Here is a 23,330-nt window from a genome sequence, read left to right as displayed (position 1 = left end):
AAACTGGGCTAGAAAACCAGATAGCAGGCTTTTACAGAAATGTGAGGAATAAGTGACAAGGACTCTGACCATAGTAGTTTTGGAAATGAGGGGAAAGAACCAAATTCCAGAAATATAACCACTTCTTTATCTATATCTCCTTTTGCCTGAACTAGGGTATTGATAAATTTTAGTGCTTAATGGAACAAAATGTTGCTTCTCAGCATCTACTCTGACCAAGGTGGAAAGCATTCCTTGTACCAGAGCCCAGTGGTAGAAAGGTATAATATTTCTTCTGTGATTTAGACTTCTAGCCTTTAAAACTGAGGCCTTAGGAACTGGTGCCAGCTGTCTGTCCTTTTGGTTTTAAGTTTAACTTCATAATTAGCTTTTCTAATATACTGTTGATATTTTTCTTTTCTCTGTGACAGATGTGGTTTCACAGGGCATCTAGAGGTTGCTTAAATTCTGTAAGTAAATACTGTGGTGTAGCTATTTTCCTAATTTGGGAACTGAAATGGCAGATATGATAGAGAGAAGAAACATAGGATTTAGAGTCAAAGGCCTGAGTTTTAATACTGGCTCAACCACGTATTGGCTGTGTGATCTAAGGCAAGGCACTTAATCTCTCTGAACCTTAGCATTCTCTTGTGTAAACTGAGCATAATACAAATCTTGCACATTTCACAATTTGTTCTGAGAACCAAATGAAAGAAAGTAGTTTTCATTTTTTCAATTAGCAATAATCGCGCCTCGGATAAACCTCATTGGCTACGATACTGCCACTGCGCAAAGCTAGTAGTTTTCATTTTTTAAAACAAATAATCCATTTAAAATCCAACATCTAATTATTTCTGTGAATAATGCTTTTAGTTAAAGTAAATTAACATAAATGAAAATCTTTTAGCTGATAATTTTAAGAAGTTTTATTTGTTTGCTTTTTGGGTGGATTTCCATATCCCTAAGTGACTACAGTAGAACTATTTGACTTTCAGGGAAAAAAGTAAAATTTACTTTTTTGATGTGAAAATTTCAACTGACTCTTAGAAGACTTTATATTTAGCTCTAAGGGCTCAGTAACTTTCTTTCTTTCTTTCTTTTTAATATTCTATTTATTTATTTGACAGAGATCACAAGGAGGCAGAGAGGCAGGCAAAGAGAGAGGGGGAAGCAGGCTCCCCGCTGAGCAGAGAGCCTGAGGCGGGGCTTGATCCCAGGACCCTGGGATCATGACCTGAGCTGAAGGCAGAGGCTTTAACCCACTGAGTCACCCAGTCACCCCAGGGCTCAGTAACTTTCAAAGGAGAAATTATTGTGCATTTAGCAAAGACTCTCAAGTTAGGTTAGAATTTGCAAGTCCTAACTCTTAACCTATGCTCTGAGAGGTATTAAGCCAGTTATCAGGAATTCTCTTCTGCCAGATATCCATATGGCTTGCTTACTTCTTTACCTCCTTCAGAGGTCTTCAGTTCAATGATACCTTCTCAGTGAGAGCTTCCATGATCATTCAGTTTAAAATTTAAAACTTCTACCCAACACTTCTCATTTCCATTCTACGCTTCTTTTTCTCCCCACATCATATCATTTAACACATTATATAATTATTTTGTTTATATCTTGCCCTTTCCTCACCCTGCCCCCCCTATAATGTAGCCTCCATGAATTTTATCTGTTCATTGTTGTATTTCTAGAATATAGGATAGTACTTAGTTCATAATAGGCACTTGATAAGTATCTGTTGAATGAATTTAAAAAAAACACTTCATGGGTTCCCTCTTTGAATTTGGTAGTGTAAAAATATGGAAAATCTGGAATATAGCATTTCAACAAAGCAGTGATGGGACTCTGTGAGCCAGCTACTTCTTCTAACACTAGCCACAGCAGACCAACATGTCCACTTTTTTTTTTTTTTAAGATTTGTTTTATTTATTTGTCAGAGAGAGAGAAAGAACATGCACAAGCAGGAGGAGAGTGGCAGGCAGAGAGAGAAGCAGACTCCCCACCAAGCAAGAAGACTAATGTGGGACTCGATCCCAAGATCCTGGGATCATGACCTGAGCCAAGGGCAGATGCTTAACTTACTGAGCCACCAGGCCTCCCTACAGGTTCATGTTTAAACAGAAAGGGTCCTGTTTGCTCAGCTCTGAGAACAATGAATAGAAACTTTTTTGGTCAGTGGCACCTGGGTGGCTCAGTGGGTTAAAGCCTCTGCCTTCGGCTCAGGTCATGATCCCAGGGTGGTGGAATCGTGGAATCGAGCCCCGCATCCGGCTCTCTGCTCAGCAGGGAGCCTGCTTCCTCCTCTCTCTCTGCCTGCTTCTCTGCCTACTTGTGATCTCTGTCTGTTAAATAAATAAATAAAATTAAAAAAAAAAAAAGAAACTTTTTTGGTCACTGTTCACTTTATTGAAGATGGTAAAGCATAGGAAGTAGCAGAGAGGTGTTTGGGGGTCATCTTCTAAGAAAATGCTCTCCCAAATCTTGGGCTCTGGCACTCTGCCTATCAAATAAGGTTGGAAGTCATTAAGATAATCCTTTCCTATCACTTCCAGAGGATTCCTTCTGAAACACAAGTACCCCAGGAGGGGATCACAGCTTAATCCTTCATCATTTAACACTTGAGTTGGATTTAAGGGGGAGACCTGGGCAGGAGTATTTTATCAATTTTGCAGTTGTGCCTAGGAGCAGACTCTGACTAGCTTTTTTCACACGCCGAAGTCCTTTTGCCCCTAAATATCACTCCACCAATAGTATAGATTGCAACTAATGGGAAAGGATGGGAAATGAGTCCCTATTTCTAACCAGCTACAATTGTATCAATTCTATCAACCTGATCTCTGCAATTGCAATTACAAAGAGATCATAAGGGAAAAGGAGATTTGGATTTCAAGCATACCAGACTGGTGCCACAGAAGGTAAGACAAGTTATCTGCCTTTCATTTTGGGCCCTGAGGTGTAAATTTGGCAGGGTGAATGCCTACTGATTAGATCACCATGTGATAAAAATAAGTACATATTTTGTAGTTTATACCCAAATGTTCATACTCAAGCTGAGTGACTCTTCTGCTATGTGCTATGAGCAAAGATTCTCCGACTCCTATCAGGGGACTGACTACACCTGGAACGCATGCAAAAAATACAAATTCCTGTTAGACCTAACAAAACAGAATCTCAGGGAGAATACAAGCCAACAATCTGTGTTTTAAAACAAGTATCTGATGATTATCATGGATAGCTAGGTTGGAGAACCCCTGTGAGGGACACCAAGGATATGACATGGGCCCCAAATTTAGGAACTTTGTTGTTTATCTGGAAAGTTAGAAATGAAGTAAGAAATAACTGAGCAGGGGTGCCTGGGTGGCTCAGTCAGAGTGTTTGCCTTGGTTCAGGTCATGATTCTAGTGTCCTGGGGTTGAGCCCTGAGTCGGGCTCCATGTTTGGTGGGGGGCCTGCTTCTCCCTCTCTCACTTCCCCTGTTTGTATTCCTTGTCTTGTTCTATATCTCTCTGTCAAATAAATCAATTAAATCTTTAAATAAATAAATGAGCATGGTTTCATTACAGTGGTGAACATGTGGCACATTATATAAATGTTACCAATATGAAGACCAGAAGGAGAGAAGTCAGTGCTGGGGAAGACTGAGTAGAGGAAATAAGATTTTGAGTTTTGGATAGGATTTGAGTAAAGGAAAGAGGAGCATGTGGGGGAAGTCAGTAGGGAAATGAAGAGAGGTTCAGAGGCAGCAACACAACAGCATGTTCTTAGAACAGGGAGTCTGACCAAACACTTTGATGAAGTGTTAGAAATAGGGATTGATAGGTAGCTTAGGCCAGGTTATAGGAGGTCTTAGAAGTCAGTCAGAAGAGTTTAACTTGACTGAGGTGGGAAAATAAGGAGTAAAATTAAACCACCCACTGAACAAAATCCACTCTAAGTGACAGAAAGGGTATGGATTCTGGTGCACTCTTGATGACTAGTCCTACTGTCTCTTCTTAATTCTGAGACTCTATGCAGAAAGGGAAAACTACAAGAGGGGCCTGTGTGTGTCTTCTCACTAAACTCTCTTATACAATTTTTTTTTTTTCAATCTCTGATACAAATTGCCTTTACCTCTTCCTTTTAAAATCAACAGAAAAGTTTCCAGGGAACCTGAAAGCTGCTTCACCGTTTAAGGCAATGCTTACTTCTAATTGTAGAAACCCTTCTAGTCTGTCTATAATCCTAAAGTAGTTTTTCTACCTATCCTGAAAACATACTGGTCTGGAAATTCCCCATAGCTGAGGAAGCAGTTTACTTACACTGAATATGAATGCATTGCTCCCAATTCTTCTTGTAAAAGGTCTTATGGACTGTGAACCATTTGAAAAGAGAAGGGCACTGAGGCTGTGGTATGTACCCTATGGAGGTAAGCGTTCTCTCCTTCTGTTTCTTTGGCCACCACCGAGCAAGAAATTTCAGAAGCCAGTGCCTGAGCCAGAAAGCCAAGCTCCTGAGTGATTGAGGATTTTCTGGTTTCGAATTAGACAGAAAACTAAATTAGCAAATTAATTGTTGGATGTGTTTTCCTGGGCCCTTCATCAGCTGCTGCAGGAAGGGTAGCCAATCAAAGAAGACTTTTGGCTGCCCTGGAGAGGGGGCAGGGTTCAGAATCAGGTTCTGCTAGCTACCAAGTGTCAGACATGTTAATTTTAAATTACTTTTGTACAGCTTGGTGTCAAAATGATTAAAGCATGAAGAGAAAAACAGAACCAAAGGAGAGAGAAGGGAAATTATTTACCTTGCATCTGGAGCAAGAACAGTTGCGATTCTATTTCATCCGGCCTTCTATAAATTATGTAAGTTCTAAGCGTTAGGCCTTTTAGTGACCACCTGAGAGGGTTGTGGTGGTGATCATGGCTCTCCATTCCCCTTGTATAATCTAGAGATATCTAGATGGCAGAATCTATATCGCAAACACTAACATGGCCACAATTTCTTCCCCCTTCTCCAGTAAAACTCTATTCTGATAATGTGTTAGTTACTATGTGTCACATACTGCCCTAAATATATGTATATTCTTAAGATTTTATTTATTTGAGGGGGGGGAGCAAAGGGAGAGGCAAGCAGACTCCATACTGAGCATAGAGCCCAACCCAGGGCTCTATCCCAGAGCCCTGAGATCATAATCTGAGCTGAAATCAAGAGTCAATCACTTAACTAACTGAGCCATGCAGGCGCCCCCTAAGTATATTTTACGTATAATATATCCTATAATCCTCACAAAAGTGCTATAATCCTCACAATAATGCTACGTATGCTATTATTTCCATTCCACAGATGAGAAAACTGAGGCCTGGAGAGGTAAATTATTTTCCATAGTCATTCATCTAGCTTCTGCAGAGCCTGGATTCTAGTCCCAGCTTTGTGCTACTCCAAAGCTGTACTGTCTCCTCTTCATTTTCCCTTCTGGGTTGGAGGAACCAAGAACTTAAGTAAGTCTGATTGCTAAGACGATTTCATTGGCCCTTTTAGCAGTCACACACATTTACTTTTTGTTGAAGATGCTGCTGAGATCAACCTTATTCTCTGTGAAACAGCAAAGTCTTTACAGAACTTGTTTCCCAGGGTAAGCAGATAACCAGATCACTGGCTAGCTTGTCTGTCTTCGTCTCTGTACACAGCTTTTCCAGTTGGACTTTGTGACATCTTTTGCTCAAGATGAGCCATTTCACTTGTATCTTGAATGTGAAATGTAAGACTGACCTCAGCGGCTGTTGCTTTTCAACAGTAAATAAAACGCTGTGCTGCTTAAATTCTCTCGGTCTGCCAGATTTTATTAAGTTTATTTTCTCCACCCTTCCCACATTATCTTATCATGTTTTTTTGCCTCTGGAATTTTAGTGTAGTGCTACTATTCAACTTTTAAGATCCTGATGGTGTAGAATTCAAAATATTGCTCCCTGGGTGCTACTAAATAAGTTTTAGTTGCATCAGGATATTCTGAAGTTGCTAAGTGATACCCAAGCCACCATTCAGGATAATATTGATAATGCCAAAAAGTGATCTATAAACACAAACATTAAATAATTGCCCACTGATAAATTTAGAAATAGTAAATCTTAAAGCTTTAGGGATGTTTTAATCAGCTGACTTTTAGTGAGTGCTATCACTTACCATTGCGCTAAGTGCTTGTCAACAAAATAATGAGGTGGGTTAGATTATTTTCCCTCTTTTTACAGTGTCTAAGTGAATGGCAGAGCAAGATGATAGGCACCTTGAATATTATATAGTCCAGCCGCTGTGTGCATTTGTATGCTTCTAGTGAAGGATGTGGAGCTTGTTACATTTTGAGACTATTTTATATTTACATGACTTCTTCATATTCTGAGCTAAAATGTGTGTTTCTAAAGCTCCTAATCATCAGTTCTAGTCTTGCCCCACCTCACTGCCCTGGCCCAGGACAAGTTTAATTCTTTTTTCATGTAGTATCCCTTTGGTTATTTCAAGATATTTCTTCTATCTCTCATGAATTCTTCAACTCTTCCTCATAAACCAGGGTTTCAAGACTCCTTACCATCTCAGGTGGCTGGTCTTTATTATATTCCTCTAAAAATGATCATATTACTTAGATGTGGTCTAAACAGAATAAGGCAGAGTTTCCCTTCCTCCTTGTTCCAGATGCTATATTTCGATCAATCTAGTCTAAAATTCCACTTAATTGATCTGAACTGCATATGGGGGAAAACGCAGCCTGCTCCCCATCGCCTTCCCTTGCCATGTGCTTGGTTTGGATGTTTATGTTCCTTTTCTGGTTCCGTCATTATACGAGCACATACTTTTCTTCTGCATGACCTTGATCCTCAATTCCTTGTAGCATAGTACTGATCTCTGCATGGGCACGTAGGTTACATTTATTTTCTCTTGGTTTCTATCACCTCATCTCTTCCCGCTTCACCTCCTGGATCCTACCTAGTTCAAAATCAGAGAATCCAAATTGCTTTCTAATCATCTTGTTTCTTTCAAATGTGAGGTAGGCATGTTCTGAATCTGGTGTATTTGGATGTGTCTATCCTGGTTAGCATTTACAATACATATGCTAACAGCCTGAGGCTGGCTGCCAAGAGAGTAGTTTGATTTGAAAATACTTTTCCTAAGCAGATCTCAACGAGTTTCGCTTTACAGGAGCTCCAGAGGAAAAAACACGACCCAGAGCTTGGTCATCTGAAGGCAAAAGGTGGTGAATGCATGCTTACTCTTCATTCCATGGACAGCTAAACTGATAACTAACCAGGTCGGATGATGAGAAGCATAATGGATGCAGCCTGGGTTCAAAACTTGACTCTGCAGATTGCAGCCTGGGCGATCTTGTGCTAGTTACTTAACTTCTCTGTGTCTCAATTTCCTCATCTGTAAAATAGTGGCAACAATTGTACCCACTTCTTAGGCCTGTTGCGAGGAGTTAATTTGTATAAAGAGCTTAGAACAGTGTCCGGCTCACACATAGTGAAGGACAGATATTCCTTCATGTTGGATAACACCAAAACAGAAAGGAGATTATTTCTCCTAGGCATTTAAGTTTTCCGCCTGCATCTTTACAAGCCTTAATTCACTGAGCCTTAGTATTGAGGTTTTGGCTTTATAAGGAAGCAGACTTTCAGAAGGAGGCTCAAGAGTCATTTGTGAATGAATGCCCCTCAATCTGGGGCTGGTGAGAAGCAGGGTAGAATTGTTATTGAAGAGGGAGAAAGGCTGGAAGAATTAAAATCTATCGGGGATGAGATCCAGCATTATCTTTCTTTTCTTCCTATTGAAACAACAACAACAGCAACAACAAAACTTTCAGACAAAAATGAGTAAATATGACTCCTTAGTGAGGGCTGTGGAACTACAGACCTTACCAAAAGAATTAAGTAAGTGGTCTACAATGGCCAATCTTTTGTGCTTTAAAAATCTCTGGATTTAAAAAATGAAAACATGACTTCCTATCCCCCTACCCCCTCTCAAAACCACCCCTCTTTTTAAGTCTTGGTCCTATAGCAGTTTCCTAAGGAATTCTACAAAATGTCAAAGGTTTCACAGAAACTTAAGTTTGCTAATGTATAGTCTACAATGTACACTCTACACTAACAGAAGAAATTAGTATAGGTTGTGTCAAATCGTGTTAAAATACAACATTAAATAAATGCAAAGAGCCCAGAACAAAGAAAGTGATTAAGCTGGTTTAACTGCATTCAACCCACTATGCTAAATCCCTGTAGGGGGCTTGAGTTAAACAACAAACTTGGTTTTTTTGGCCTAAATCCTTTTCTTCAAAGAATACATTTTTCTGGTAATTCCGATAAATTTGTTTTCATCTTCTTCATTTTTCAGTCCCTAGGGAAGCTGGGGTGAGAATAACCTATCCCATTGGGTTACATTTTAGGAAGAGATGGGACTGCGAAGAATGGAATAGAGATCAACTAACTATACAACTAAAGAGGCATTGGGTTAACCGAGGAATGGGAGGTGTGCGATTGTTCAGCCCCAGAAAAAGGCCAGCTAGTGACGCCCGGGATGAGGATTTTATCCGGCAGTGAATCAAGGAAGACTGAGAGGGAGATAATAAGGTGTAATTATAGCAGTGCTGTTAGTGCCTGTTTATGGGGTCTGGCAGCAATTTGGTTGAACACCCCTCATTTTGAGAAATTTGTAATTTGGCAGTAAGAATTCTTGCCTTAAAATTTGGCACAAACCCTCACAGTTTAATATTGCAAAATCTGGGAAATGTTGAAATGTGGCTGCTATTCTAATTGAACTTTTTCAGGCTCTTTCGAATTGGTTTTTTTCCTGTTGGATTCAGAAACAAACGCCTTTTTAAAAGTTCACGAAGGTTTTTTAGACTACAGACTCAAGTAAGCTTACAAGCAGATGTACTGCTGTAGTAAACGCTCACGACTTAAATCTTTGTGTACACACAGTTGCGGGGGAAGGGTGGGGGCTTTAACTTGAAAAACCCGAGTTCATTCTGTTTGGTAGCCCTTTAAAAATTCCTCACAATCAGTATTTTGTTTAATTTCCTTTGAGTCGGAGCGGTGCAACGTGGTGGTGCTCTTGGTTTTATCAACCGACTGCTTCCCCCAAGATTATTCTCCGTTGTTTTAAAGTAGAAGGGAGGTCACCAGGCTTTAGTGAAATGCGGCCAACTCCGGCTGGGACCAAGTTGGCCCAACCGACTTCTCTAAAGTAACTGGAAGTTTTCTGACAGGAAACCGGTCAGTTCTTGTAAGTCTCGGCTCCGGTTCCCACGGCCCCGGCGGCGGAGGCGCCCCCGACGCCCCTCTCTGGGCCGGGGAGGGGCGCGGGGTGCGGGGCGCTGTGGGCGGCAGGGGGCAGCAGCGGGAACCCGTTGTTCTCGAGGCGGGGGGTGGGGCGGGAAGCCGCGCCCCCCCCGTTTCCGCGCCCCGCTCCCTCCCCTCCCCCTCTCACGCCTTCCCTCCCCTCCCCGCGGGGAGGAGGGCGGGGGGTGCGGAGCCCTCTCCCGGGACAGGGGGCGTGCGCGTCCCCTCCGCTCCCCTCCCCCCGGCCGGGCTCTCCTGGCTCCCCGAGGCGGGAGTTTCCAGGAAGAGCTCAGAGCGCGGCCGCACCACCGAGCGCACGGAGACATCAAGTAGTCCCTCAGAGCAACATTATTAGGGAATTCTAGCTGCCAGGGGCTGTCAGAGTCGCAACCCCGGAATGATAGCGGGTGACAGCCTGGCCTGAGGAGCTCAGAGAAAGAGGTCCGAGCTTCCACTGTGCATTGCCGGAGAAAGATGTGTGGGGGAGGCGGAACGAGTTCCGGCGGAGGGCTCGGGCGCGCCCGGTGGAGTGAAGCGCCGCGCGGTCGAAGCGCACACGGAGTTAAAGTGGGCGGGAAAACCCGGAGCGGACTGTCCCTGACACGCCCAGGACCTCCCGTCCCATTTTTCGTGGGGGAGGAGGACGAAAAGAGCAAGGGAGAGAAATGTGTTTCCTTTCCCTGCTACCTAAACCCCCACTGAAGAAAAAAGTGACGACCCGCCAACGGGTACGCGCGGCAGGACGCTTAGGTCCCGCCAGGGCGAGGAGGTGCCGCGTGACTCCTCCTTCTCTAACGTCCGCACCGTCGGCGCACCGCGCGCGGTCAGAAGCCCAGGCCTGTGAGCCGGGGGAGAGCTGAGCGCGCGCATGCGCGCGGTGGCGCGCGCTTCCCGCCCCTTTCCTGAGAGCGTTCGCTTTCCCCCTCCCCCCACGTTCCTGTGCCGCCACCTCAGAGCTTCCCCCGCACCCAGCCCTGTCTTTTCGGGGGAGGTGGCCCGTCTTGCCTATCCACTGACTAACCCCTTCACCTCAGCTTCGCCCCGCCTTCCCTGAGCTCCGGTACAAACTCCGCAGCGAGCGCTCGGCTTTCACATTCCCGCCTCCGCCCTCTATTTCCCCTCCCAACCCTGAAGCACTTCCTGCGAACTGCCCGGGTCTCGCTCTCCTCCGCGCGCCGCCTACTCCCTGCCCCGACTGGGTGGCTGCCTTCACGTTGGCAGAGCCACAGCTTGTGATCCTGTAATTCTTCCTCCAAGTTGCGATCGCCTGCTCCATTTTACAGATGGGGAAGTTAAGGCCCAGAGTTCTAACAGGCTGGATTCTTCGAGTTCTTCCCCAGATTGAACCATAACTGACAATGGAAAGATAAACCCTCAATTTCCTAGAGTTTCAAGCAACCTTGGAAAGACAGCCCCCCAGTCTTTACCTTGGGATCCTCAGTCCGTCAGCAACAGCCATAGAAACAATTTACCCCAAATCAACTCTGTAGTGTTTACTACGTCAGATAAAGGGCCAATTCGAGATCCTAGACTTAGAGGTGATAAGAGGTTATTTGTTCAATGTAAAATCGCTTTTTAACGTGATGTGTCATGTTTTCTCCTAGATCTTGTAATTCTCTTATTCCTCCCCCCATTTGAGAGAAGTTTTTAAGGTTTTGAAAACATTGTGATGGAATTTGTTTCCTCGATTTAAAAAAAAAACCTATTTTATCTTAAAAGATAACTTTTCCTTTTTGTTAATGTTTGGTTATTATTATCCTGAATTCCTCCTCTTCCCAAAGTCAGTTCTTCCATGGGCTTCAGCTCTAATTTGAGTTATGTGTGAGAGGCTTGCAAGAGGTGTCATAAAGAAAGCTGGAAGCGCTGTAAGCCTTTTGTGTACCACAAATCTTAAAGATATAACTGGGAACAAAAGGAAACAGGAGACCCGTGTAATTTTATGTATATCTAGAGATTTCATTAATTCAGATTCAATGATTTGAGACTTATTCCGAGCATGGTAAATATGGATCTGTTTTGTTACTTTTTTTTTTTTTGAATGACACTTTTATCATGATTTCCCTCTATTGCAAATATCTTTCTTTAAAAAAAAAAATATTTTATTTATTTATTTGACACAGAGAGAGAGAGCACAAGTAGGCAGAGCAGCAGGTAGAGAGAGAGAAGGGGAAGCAGACTCCCTGCTGAGGAGAGAGCCCTATGGGGCTTAATCCCAGAACCCTGAGACCATGACCTGAGCCACCCAAACGCCCCTTTGTAAATATTTCTAAATTATTTTTTGGGCTGATGTCTTCTAAGCATAACGATGGTCTTAAGAACCAATCCTGATTTGTTACAAGAGGGTTTTTTGTTAAGTAGACTTAGAGTGTTGCATGCTAACACTTTCTGAATATTTGTTCAGCAAATGGATACTTCCTAGATGCATAGATAGCACTGTTACTTCTTTTGTGGCATATAAAGTTGGACAAGACAGGGCTGGGTTTTTTTGTTGTTTGTTTGTTTTTAAGATTTTACTTAAAATCTTTTTTTTTAAAGATTTTATTTATTTATTTGACAGAGAGAAATCACAAGTAGATGGAGAGGCAGGCAGAGAGAGAGGGAAGCAGGCTCCCTGCTGAGCAGAGAGCCCAATGCGGGACTCGATCCCAGGACCCTGAGATCATGACCTGAGCCAAAGGCAGCGGCTTAACCCACTGAGCCACCCAGGCGCCTCAAGATTTTACTTAAAATCTTAAGTAATATTTTACTTAAGAGAGTGAGAGAGAGCATGCCCAGGGGGAGGGGGGAGGAAGGAGAGGGTAAGACTCAAGCAGACTCCCTACTGATTGTGGAGCCTAAGGAGGGGCTCCATCCTAGGATCCCAAGATCATGACCTAAGCTGAAGTCAGAACTTCAACCGACTGAGTCACCCAGGCACCCCAAAACAGGGCTGTTCTTAAAATGCAATCTAGTAGTTGGGGCACCTGTGTGGCTCAGTGGGTTGAGCCTCTGCTTTTGGCTCAGGTCATGATCCCAGGAGCCTCACATCGGGCTCTCTGCTCAGCGGGGAGCCTGCTTCCCTCTCTCTCTGCCTGCCTCTCTGCCTACTTGTGATCTGTCTCTCTGTCCAAAAAAAAAAAAAAAAAAAAAAAAAAAAAGCAATCTAGTAGTGGAGATAAAACTCTTTATCATAGGCCCAAATCAGCGAAAATTCATTATTTATAATTCATTTAAAAAAATCATATAAGTTATATATTAATTTGCAGTTTACAATATTCTCCCCCTTTGTTCATGTACAGTTCTCAGGTTCTGAACATGCAGATCAGGAGATGGGAGCAATGAATAGTTAAGAACCATCTAAACAGAAAGGAGCAGGAGTGGTGACTTAATGGAAATGTGAATAATGACACAGTCCATTATTGAAAAATAAGATCGTAGGAACAACAGGAAAGAGAAAAATTAAAGTGTAAGAATGTGCAGGTCTTCAGATTTTAAGTGCTGAAGAAAAATGGGAAAGCCTTAGGAATTATGTACTGTTTAACTTTGCATGAGTGTTCACAAACAGTTTTTATTTCAGGAAGGATAGAATAGTCTTGGATTTAAGCACTTGCCTACACACATAGAATTGGTGAGGAGTTTTAAGGAAGGCAAATGGTAGAGAAGTAGGATCTAGTTTCTAGTGGAATTCAAACTTTGTAGAGCAGGAGTTGGGAGATCCTTTGATTAGTTTAGACAGACCCAAAACTCTTACCCACCCACCCCCAAGAAATCACTTATGAGTCAAGAGATTAAATATAACTTAAATCTAAATACTTTTGACCAATTTAGAAAACACTGTATTTGAACTTTATTACTCAGAATTACTCTTCTAGGGGCACCTGGGTGGCTCATTCGGTTGAGTGTCTGCCTTTGGCTCAGGTCATGATCCCAGGGTCCTGGGATAGGGCCCTGTGACAGGGCTCCCTGCTTGGTGGGAGCCTCCTCCTTCCTCTTCCTCTGCCTGCTGTTTTGGTTACTCGTGTTCTTTCGCTCGCTCTGTCAAATACATAAATCTTTTTTAAAAAAGTTACCCTTCTAAATGATTTTTTAAGTTCACGCTCCATTCAGCTACTCTAAGTGTGTGTGCTGGGTTCTTGCTTCTGCTTCCAGAGTTCACTGCAACTTCCACCTTGATGTTACATCCTAGTCTGCAAACTGATGCTTCTCATGGGGTTAGTGCTATAAGTAACTAGGGGGCACCTGGGTGGCTCAGACAGTTAAGCATCTGCCTTCGGCTCAGGCCATGATCCCAGGGTCCTGGAATCTCGCCTTGCATCAGGCTCCATGCTCAGTAGAGAGCCTGCTTCTCCCTCTCCAGCTCCCCCTGCTTGCATTCATTCTCTCTCTCTCTCTCTCTCTCTCTGTCAAATAACTAAATTAAATCTTAGGGGAAAAAAAGGTAAGTAACTAGGTTTTCAGCTCGATATCATTTTGTTTCTCACTTTTAAGTTCAGAAGTTAAATTGTGAGAACCTCAAGAACATTGTCTTTCTCAAGTAAAATGAAAAAATTACATGTGAAAGTGTATATTTTTATTAAGTCTAAGGATTTTCAGAATTCTCATATGTAAAAAAAAAAAAAAAGAATTCGTGTATGTGACTGTATTGTTACTCATAACCTGCAATAGTACCACAAAGACATTACAAGTCAATCTGCTATGGTTTGTTACCACTGATATGCGAGAACAGTGGCACTATCTGATTTCTTTTTTTTTTTTATTACTCTTTTTTTTTTTTAAAGATTTTATTTATTTGACAGAGAGAAAGAAATCACAAGTAGGCAGACAGGCAGGCAGAGAGAGAGAGAGGGGAGGAAGCAGGCTCCCTGCGGAGCAGAGAGCCAGTTGCGGGGCTTGATCCCAGGACCCTGGAATCATGACGAGCCGAAGGCAGAGGCTTCAACCCACTGAGCCACCCAGGTGCCCCCACTATCTGATTTCTTAAGGGAAAATCACGTTGTAGACTAAAATCTATAGAAAAACTGACACAAGCTATCACCTTTATCCCAGTGGAATTTGGGCCTCCCCCCCCCTTTATTGTCATCCTCTGTGTCATAGTGCATAAACAATCAACCTGTGTGTCATATAGCATAAACAGATCCCTGTTGTTAGTCCTGCATCCAAGCTGGAATTCATAAGGCTTCCATTTCTTCTGTCATTTTTAGAAGCCACAGTTTGAATAGCAACCCATTAAGTCTTTTCATTCAATAAGCCTTCTAAAGATGACTTTTCTGGCCACTGCTTCTGACTCCATTCTTTGTGGGATCCTGGGTGTATCACTCCTCTTATTTGGGCTTCAGTTTCTCTACCTTGGGTCTTGCTGGATCCACAACCAGCTCCTGGCCATTCTTCAGGGGGCCACTTTTTTTTTTTGCCTTAGTGCTACAGGGCCCTGGATTCTTCACCTATGGTTTTTCTTGTGTTTTTTTTTTTTTTTTTTTAAGATTTAATTTACTTATCTGACAGAGGAAAAGAGCACAAGCGGGGGCAGTGGCAGGCAGAGGGAGAAGCAGGCCCCCCACTCAGCCAGGAGTCCCACGCGGGACTCCATCCCAGGACCATGACCTGAGTTGAAGGCAGACACTTAACTGACTGAGCCACCCAGGCATCCCTAGCATTTCCTTTCAGTATGAATGTTAGTAACAAAATCATAGCAGTATTAGCAATACTGGTACTTGTGAATTTCACTGATAGAAATCACAGATAATTTCCTATCACACTGTAGTTGTTGTGGACATGTTGATATAGTTTTTTTTTTTTTAAAGATTTTATTTATTTTATTTGACAGACAGAGATCACAAGTAGGCAGAGAGGCAGGCAGAGAGAGAGAGAGAGAGGAGGAAGCAGGCTCCCCGCTGAGCAGAGAGCCCGATGCGGGACTCGATCCCAGGACCCCGAGATCATGACCCGAGCCGAAGGCAGCGGCTTAACCCACTGAGCCACCCAGGCGCCCCATGTTGATATAGTTTGCTTTACTTTACTACTAGATCTTGTCATTTAATGTGTTAATAAACACATTGTATTATAAATTTTTAGTATTTTGATAACTATTTTGGTTTCCTTTGTAAAGCTCTTTTTAAAAAAGATTTATTTATTTATTTTGGGGCGTCATAGGGGGACGGAGAGAGAATCTTAAACAGACTCTTGCTGAGTGCAGAGCCCAGTGTGGGGCTCTATCTTATGACCTTGAGATCATGACCTAAGCCAAAATAAAGTGTCCGATGTTTAACTGTCTGAGCCACCCAGGCATCCCAGGTTTCCTTTGCAAACCTATGTAATATCCTCTGTAATTATTTAATGCATTTAAAAACTTTCTGACAAGAGGTCTGTAGGTTTTTCCACACTGCTAAAGGAGTCCATGGTACAAAGAAAGATTAAGAACCCCCACTTTAATAAAAATAATTACTATTAGCAACGGGTTATAAACAATTGAATAAGAGTCCATGAGTCCCCATGGAAATAAATAAGTGAATAATCATTATACAAATGTAGGAAAATTGAAAGCTTTTCCTACGGTAAGATGACAACTAATAAATATAAATGGAATGATGAGGGAGGAAACTCATTCACAGATGCTAAAACTCGTGGGTGAAAGTTTGTTGAGGAGAAGGATATTTATATTCCAAAGTATCTCTCCATAAACTACTTAGTAGTTATAAAGGGGAAATAGTGGAAGAACCTCTTTAACACCACCTCAACCAAGTCATCAAGCTTATATCATAGATATTGGGACAAACTGACTTTATGTATCTCTTAATAAGAAGCACTGAGGACACAACATCGCTTCACTGGTAATCCTGCCAAAAATGTACAGACTGAATCTAATCATGAGGAAATGTCAGACAAACCCAAATTGAGAGCCATTTTACAAAATAGCTAGTCTGTACTCTTCAAAAATGTCAAGGTCAGGAAACAAAAAGAAAGGCTGAGGAACTGGTCCAGATTAAAAGAGGCAAAAGAGATGTGGCAACTAAATGTAATGTGTGACTTTAGATGTTATCCTGGACCAGGAAAAAAATAACACTAGATAATGTTTTTAGGACAACTGACAAAATCTAACATGGGTTGTGAATCAGATAATAGTACTGAATCAATGTTAAATGTCCCTATTTTTATATCTATACTATGGCTACATAAGAGAATGACCTTGTTCTTAATAACATACTGAAATATTTAGCAGTAAAAGAGTATGATGTCTCTAAGTTTCAAATGGTTCAAAAAATACATATGTCTATATGTAAAGATAGAATCATAAAGCAAATGGAGCAAATGTAAATAAAATTTGATTTGGATATAGGATAGGGGAGTTCCTTCTACTGTCCTTCAAATTTTTTGACACTTTGAAATTATATTGCTTTAGGTCATTTGCTCCATCTCCTCACTTTGAAGAGGTGAAAATTCAGATTTTGGAAGGTGAAGACTGGTTCAAGATCATACAACAAGTTAGTGACGAGAGTTAGGGGCAAAACTCAGATCTCCAGATGTCAGTCTGCTTTTAACAACACTAACTGAATCCTTTGGTGTTTGTGTTTGGAAGGCAAAAATTGAGCCACCCCTTTTTACTTCTCTTTTTAGTGTCTTGGTTCCTTAGAGATAGTTCCTTCTACTAGAGAACCACAGAATCATAACTAAATGCCTCTTTCAGTTCCTTCATGATTAGGCAAGGATCAATTTGAAGTTTTTGAGCTGTAGTGTTGGAATATCACTTTACTCTTGTAGGTTCAACATCTTTCTTACTGCCAGTCTTTTCCGTAAATGGATGGTTTCTTTTATATGGCACTATTTGTACCCCTTCTCCTATAGAGTGGTGGTGTATTACTGTTTAAACTTCATTCCACAGACCACTCCATTTCAACACTGTGTACTCTAAAGAAAATTGTATTTTTCATTTCTATGATTCTATAATTCAGTTTTCTTGTAAAAAATTAAGGCATAATATACTGGGGAAAAGGGGGATCTAGGATCTTAGAGTTATAGTCTTTTTTTTTAAGATTTTATTTATGTATTAGACAGACAGAGATCACACGTAGGCAGAGAGGCAGGCAGAGAGAGAGGAGGAAACAGACTCCCTGCTGAGCAGAGAGCCCTATGTGGGGCTCCATCCCAGGACCCTGGGATCACGACCAGAGCCGAAGGCAGAGGCTTTAATCCACTGAGCCACCCAGGTGCCCCTAGAATTATAGTCTTAAGGAGAGTAATCTAACCACAGTAATAGATGGTGGGGGACATTTAATAGTTCTACTAGTTACTGAGTAATATCAGCTTTATCAAAATATTAAGGACTCAAATCTGTTGTTTTCTATGTAAATCATGGTAAATCAGTTAATTATCATCAATATGAGGACTCCGTGTCTCCAAATGGAATAATGGAAAATATTAAGTTGAACCATATGAAATTGCCATTTTTGTAACAGCTGACTATCAACACTTTTATATGGCTCAATTTAATAGCAGTGAGCACATAATTAGAATTACTTTAGGTTGTTAAATTAGGCTATTTTTCTTTTCTTACAGAACTGTAGAAAAATGGAGATATTCATGTGGTATCTGCTTTTGACTCTTCAACTTCTCAGTTTCTTTTCCTACTCTGGCTGTTCCTGCCCTCACACTCTGTGAGATTCTAGCTAGGCTTTGGATTCCTCCAGATTTCCGTCTTGGCTTTTATTACCTTCCAGCACTTGGGAGCCTTCCATCAGTTCTTAGAAAGTTAGAGATGGACTATCAAAGGCAGTTTGTTCAATCTCTTTATACTTCAGATGAGGAAACAAAAGCTAGCATCATAAAGCTGATATCTGATAGGTGTGGCAAGAATGCAAAATCCTGACTCCCAGTCCATTGATCTTTCTATTTCAGTACCTATGTTCTGTCTGGATCTTATATTCCTGCAGCCCAACTGTATGGACTTGTATCTATCAATTTCTTTCTCTTTCCTACCCTTATCTTTTTACTTGGTTCTCAATTCTCCTCAATCACCTGGATCTTATTTCCTCAGTTTTGCCTTTTTACCATTCCAGAGCAGACCATGCTTATGCATTCTTTCATCTTTTCCATTCGTGAAAGGTGAAGAAGTAGTTATATTCCATGAATTTTACTTCCCGGGGTGATACTATGGGGGAGTAGCTGGGATCATTTTATTTTAAGATAATGAAAGATACCCTTGTGCATTTGTGTATCTTCAGTGCATTATTGTATACTTACACAATATTTTGAAAATAATTTTAAAAAAAACTAGTGGTTGATAATATCTGTCTGTACAATAAAAAATTCCATAGTCCAATGGAAACAATTGAAAGTAATTAGAATATTAGAATATTATTATTTAATGAATGATTGATTCTTTTGTTAAGCCCCAGAGAGTAGAGTTTTGAATTACGTTTGACTTTGCTAAAAATATACCATATCTTTATTCCTAAAATACTAAATTGTTTATTTGAAAAGCCCTTGGGAATCATGTTTAGAGGAACAAAGTAAAATATCAAGAAAAAAATTGTCATGAGGGAAGTGAAAGACTAAGGTAATGAACAAGTGTTGGGGTCCTAGTAGTAATGTAGCATTTTTTTTTTTAATTTCCTTAAGTAATCTCTAAAACCAACATGGAGTTTGAACTCATGACCCTGAAACAAGAGTCACATGCTCTATCAAATGAGCCAGTGATTACTCCCTAATGTAGCAATTTTTAAAAGGAAGAGGGAAAATAATAATAATTTCTTATAATTTGCATACTTTTAAGATAGCTCAACTAGAGATTGAGCCACTAAGTAGCAAAACTTGGCAGTAAATGTTTGGTATATGAATCTGGTAACCTGAAGAGTATCTCAGATTTTTTCTACCTTTAAAGACTTAGCTGTTGATAAGAAGTTCCTTATAAACACCTTATTTTGGGGCACCTGGGTGGCTCAGTGGGTTAAGCTTCTGTCTTTGGCTCAGGTCATGATCCCAGGGTCCTGGGATCGAGCCCCACGTCAGGCTCTCCGCTCAGTGGGGACCCTGCTTCCTCTCTCTCTGCCTGCTTCTCTGCCTACTTGTGATCTCTGTCTGTCAAGTAAATAAATACAATCTTAAAAAAAAAAAAACACCTTATTTTGTCATCATTTGCATCCTTGCAGCCCAGGAATTTGGTTTTATGTGCGTTACCTGCTTAAGGACAAATTGACCTTCTATGGGTTAGATGTGTGGTATGCAAGGTGCTACTTCAGCAGGGAATTTGGATAAGCACTGACTGATGGATGTAAGAAGTCTGGGGTGCCTGGGTGGCTCTATGAGTTAAGCCTCTGCCTTCGGCTCAGGTCATGGTCAGGGTCCTGGGATCCTACTTGTGATCTCTCTCTCTCTCTCTGTGTTAAATAAATGAATAAAATCTTTAAAAAAGGGGGGGGGGGGAGCACCTGGGTGGCTCAGTGGGTTAAGCCTCTGCTTTCGGCTCAGGTCATGGTCTCAGGCTCCTGTGATCAAGCCCCGCATCGGGCTCTCTGCTCCTCGGGGAGCCTGCTTCCCCCTGTCTCTCTGCCTGCCTCTCTGCCTACTTGTGATCTCTGTCTGTCAAATGAATAAATAAAATCTTAAAAAAAAAAAAAAAAAGAAGTCAATGGAGACTGTCTTAAGGCCACTGTTTGTATTTTCTTCCTTCTGCCACGGTAGCTTTTCTAGAAATCATCTTTGGGTTTCTTTTATTAGTTAATCTCCCACTCCCATCCCCAAACCTACCTCATCCTCATCTCCCCACCATCTTTTTATGTGTAAACCAAACCTTGTCAAAAGCAACTTATGGCAAAGTTGTACAATTTTCTTTGGAAAATAAAAAATGGTTATGTATATGACTATCTCTGGTCTCTTTTCCTTTTCAAGCTTTAATCACTCTGTTATTCATAGTCCTGATTTGGAAAAACAAAGAGAAAGGACTGTTCATCTGTGGTAAATGGTGTTACCATCGATAATTGTAAAAGGGTTTTTAGACACTATTCATGATTCTGTCTAATAAAGTAACAACCCTTAGACTCCTAATTTTATCACCTAAAAACTTGCAGCGTTTTCTCCAACTATCAGTTGTTCCTGTTACATACATAGAGCTGAAAAGAGATAGTGTTTATTTCAGGGTTCTTTCACAATCATATGTGAAAGTGAGATGTTGCTTTATCAAATATAAAGAAATCAGTTGCCCATTACTCATGCCTCTATTCTGCAGATATTTCCTATGAATACAGTGGGCAATACATTTAAAATTTTTTCACTTTAGCTTATTTTACTAATAGTTATTATCTTTTTTAAGATTTATTTATTTATTTGGCAGACAGAGATCACAAGTAGGCAGAGAGGCAGGCAGAGAGAGAGAGGAAGGGAAGCAGGCTCCCTGCTGAGCAGAGAGCCAGATGTGGGAATTGATCCCAGGACCCTGGGATCATGACCTGAGCCGAAGGCAGAGGCTTAACCCCCTGAGCCACCCAGGCACCCCCCTAATAGTTATTATCTTTAATTTGTTGAATTTTCTCCAAGACTCTAGGAAAAAAGAGCCTTACCGATAAACTTAAAAGAAAGACACTTCGATAACCACCCTTCCGGAATTCTTCTTGGCTAAAGGGTTTAGCTGATGAACTTGATTTAGACAAGAACCTACCTAGATCCATTCTACTTATTCAAAATTTGCCAATCTCTTAAAATTTGTTTTATTTTTTAAAAATTTTTAATAAATCCTTTTAAAATTTTTATTTATTTATTTATTTGACAGAGAGAGAGAGAACAAGTAGGCAGAGAGAGAGGGAGAAGCAGGCTCCCCGCTGAGCAAAGAGCCTGAGGTGGGGCTCGATCCCAGGACCCTGAGATCATGACCTGAGCCGAAGGCAGAGGCTTTAACCCACTGAGCCACCCAGGCGCCCCCAAGATGATCTTTTCTTCTCTTTTAGCCACCCATTAACACATTATACATACCAGTTTATCAAGCCAGCCGGATTCTTTGAGATATTACTAGGTTCTCAGAGTAAAATAAATTAAGTAAACACCAAATATTATAAATCTCTCAAATATATTTATAATTCACCTTATGGATATATTGTGAATGAATATTCAAGTCTCTGAGAAGGTCTGCAATAAAAGAAATCTGACTAATTTTGTTTAGTCCATTGTACTTAGTAAATGCTTTCTAAATTGCAAGTTGTAATTCATATGTCACTTTCTGCATGAAGACTCTAATGACTCTCTCAGGCTGTGTCCAGTGTGTCCACCACCGAATTCACATAGCTCAGTACATTATAAAGTGTTATAAAAATTTAGTTTCTATTAATATTATGATATAATCTTTTGATTGTAAGCAACAGAAAACTCACTTCAAATTGGCTTAAAGAATTAAGGGAATTTACTAGTCATTAACTGAAAACTCAGGCAAAGTTTGGTCCTCAGTATTGAGGATCCATGATATTACTGAAAACCTGGTTTCTTTCCATTTCTTTTTCAAAATACTTGATTTTCTAAAATTTGCTCAATATGACCCAACATGCTCAATCTCAATATGGCTGTAGCAGTTTCTTTTTTTTTTTTAAGGTTTTTTTTTTTTAATTTATGTATTTGACAGACAGAAATCACAAGTAGGCAGAGAGGCAGGCAGAGAGAGAGGGGGACACAAGCTCCCTGCTGAGCAGAGAGCCCGATGTGGGGCTCGATCCCAGGACCCTGAGATCATGACCCGAGCCAGAGGCAGAGGCTTTAACCCACTGAGCCACCCAGGCACCCTGGCTGTAGCAGTTTCTAGGAGGGTTATATGTCTTTCCTCATCTCTAGTCATAAAAGAACATCTCTCAAGGGAGCTACTTCACAATAACAAGGAAGCATCTTTCTCAGAAGCCCCAGCAAAGATCTTTGCATATCTCATTAGCTTGAATTAAGGTCACTCATCTGTCACTGAACTAATTAATGTCCATGGAGATAGGATGTGCTGGACTTAGGTCAAAAAGTTCTACCTTGGAATTGAGTGTGAAGTCAGCTTCCTTAGAAGCTTTTTGTTATTACACATGAAAGAATATGGGTACTGTTCCTAGTAGGAAGGAGAAATAGGTGCTGGGAAGCCAAAACCAATAAAAAATCTACTATGCGATGTTTATTACTATATTCCATTACTTCTGTGTCAATACATTGGTACACATTAATTCATACATAATTAGTACATTAATTAATCATTCCATATTAATTAACTTTGTTCATACAAAAACTTGTACCCAAATGTTCATAGCAGCAATATTCATAATAGCCTAAAAGTGGAAACAACCCAAATGTCTGTCAATTGATGAATGGATAAACAAAATGAATGGATAAACAAAATGTGGTATGACCTTATAATGGGGGGATGCCTGGCTGGCTCGGTCAGAGAGCATGCAACTCTTTATCTCAGGGTCACGGTCACGAGTTTGAGCCCCACATTGTGTGTAGAGATTACTTAAATAAAACTTAAAAGAAAAATGCGGTGGAGGGGCACCTGGGCTCAGTCCATTAAGCGTCTGCTTTTGGCTCAGGTCATGATCCCAGTGTCCTGGGATCAAGCCCCACATCGGGCTCCCTGCCCAGCAGGAGTCTGCTTCTCCCTCTCCCACTGCCCCTCTGCTCGTGCTCTCTCTCTCAAATAAAAAAAAAATTAAAAAAACTGCAAAAAAATGTAATGGACTATTATTTAGAAATAAAGAAGAATGAACTACTGAAACTTACTACAACATGGATGAAACTTGAAAACATTATGTTAAATGTTAAGAAGCCAGTGTAAAAAAGGCTACATATTGCATGATTCCATTTATATGAAATGTACAGAGTCAGAAAATTCAGAGACAGAAAGTAGATTAGTGGTCACAACAGACTAGGAGGAGGTAGAAATGGGATGTGGTTGCTAAGAAGATACAAGGTTTTCTTTGGAGGTGATGAAAATGTTCTGAAATTAGTGGTGATGCTTGCATAACTTTATGAATATTCTCAAAACTACTAAATTATACACCTTAAATGTGTTTGTTTGTTTTTTTTTAGATCTTATTTTTTTAAGTAATCTCTTCACCCAACATAGGACTTGAA

At 40.9% G+C, this 23,330-nt stretch overlaps 1 pseudogene; it reads right to left on the bottom strand.

The window, feature by feature from the left end:
- Positions 1 to 644: 644 nt before the first annotated feature.
- On the bottom strand, positions 645 to 776 carry LOC116568298 (annotated as a pseudogene).
- Between the last annotated feature and the right edge of the window lie 22,554 nt (positions 777 to 23,330).

The sequence above is a fragment of the Mustela erminea genome, chromosome 10 (assembly GCF_009829155.1).
Source record: "Mustela erminea isolate mMusErm1 chromosome 10, mMusErm1.Pri, whole genome shotgun sequence".
Classification (NCBI taxonomy): Eukaryota; Metazoa; Chordata; class Mammalia; order Carnivora; family Mustelidae; genus Mustela; species Mustela erminea.
This window is presented reverse-complemented; position numbering and strand designations above follow the sequence as displayed.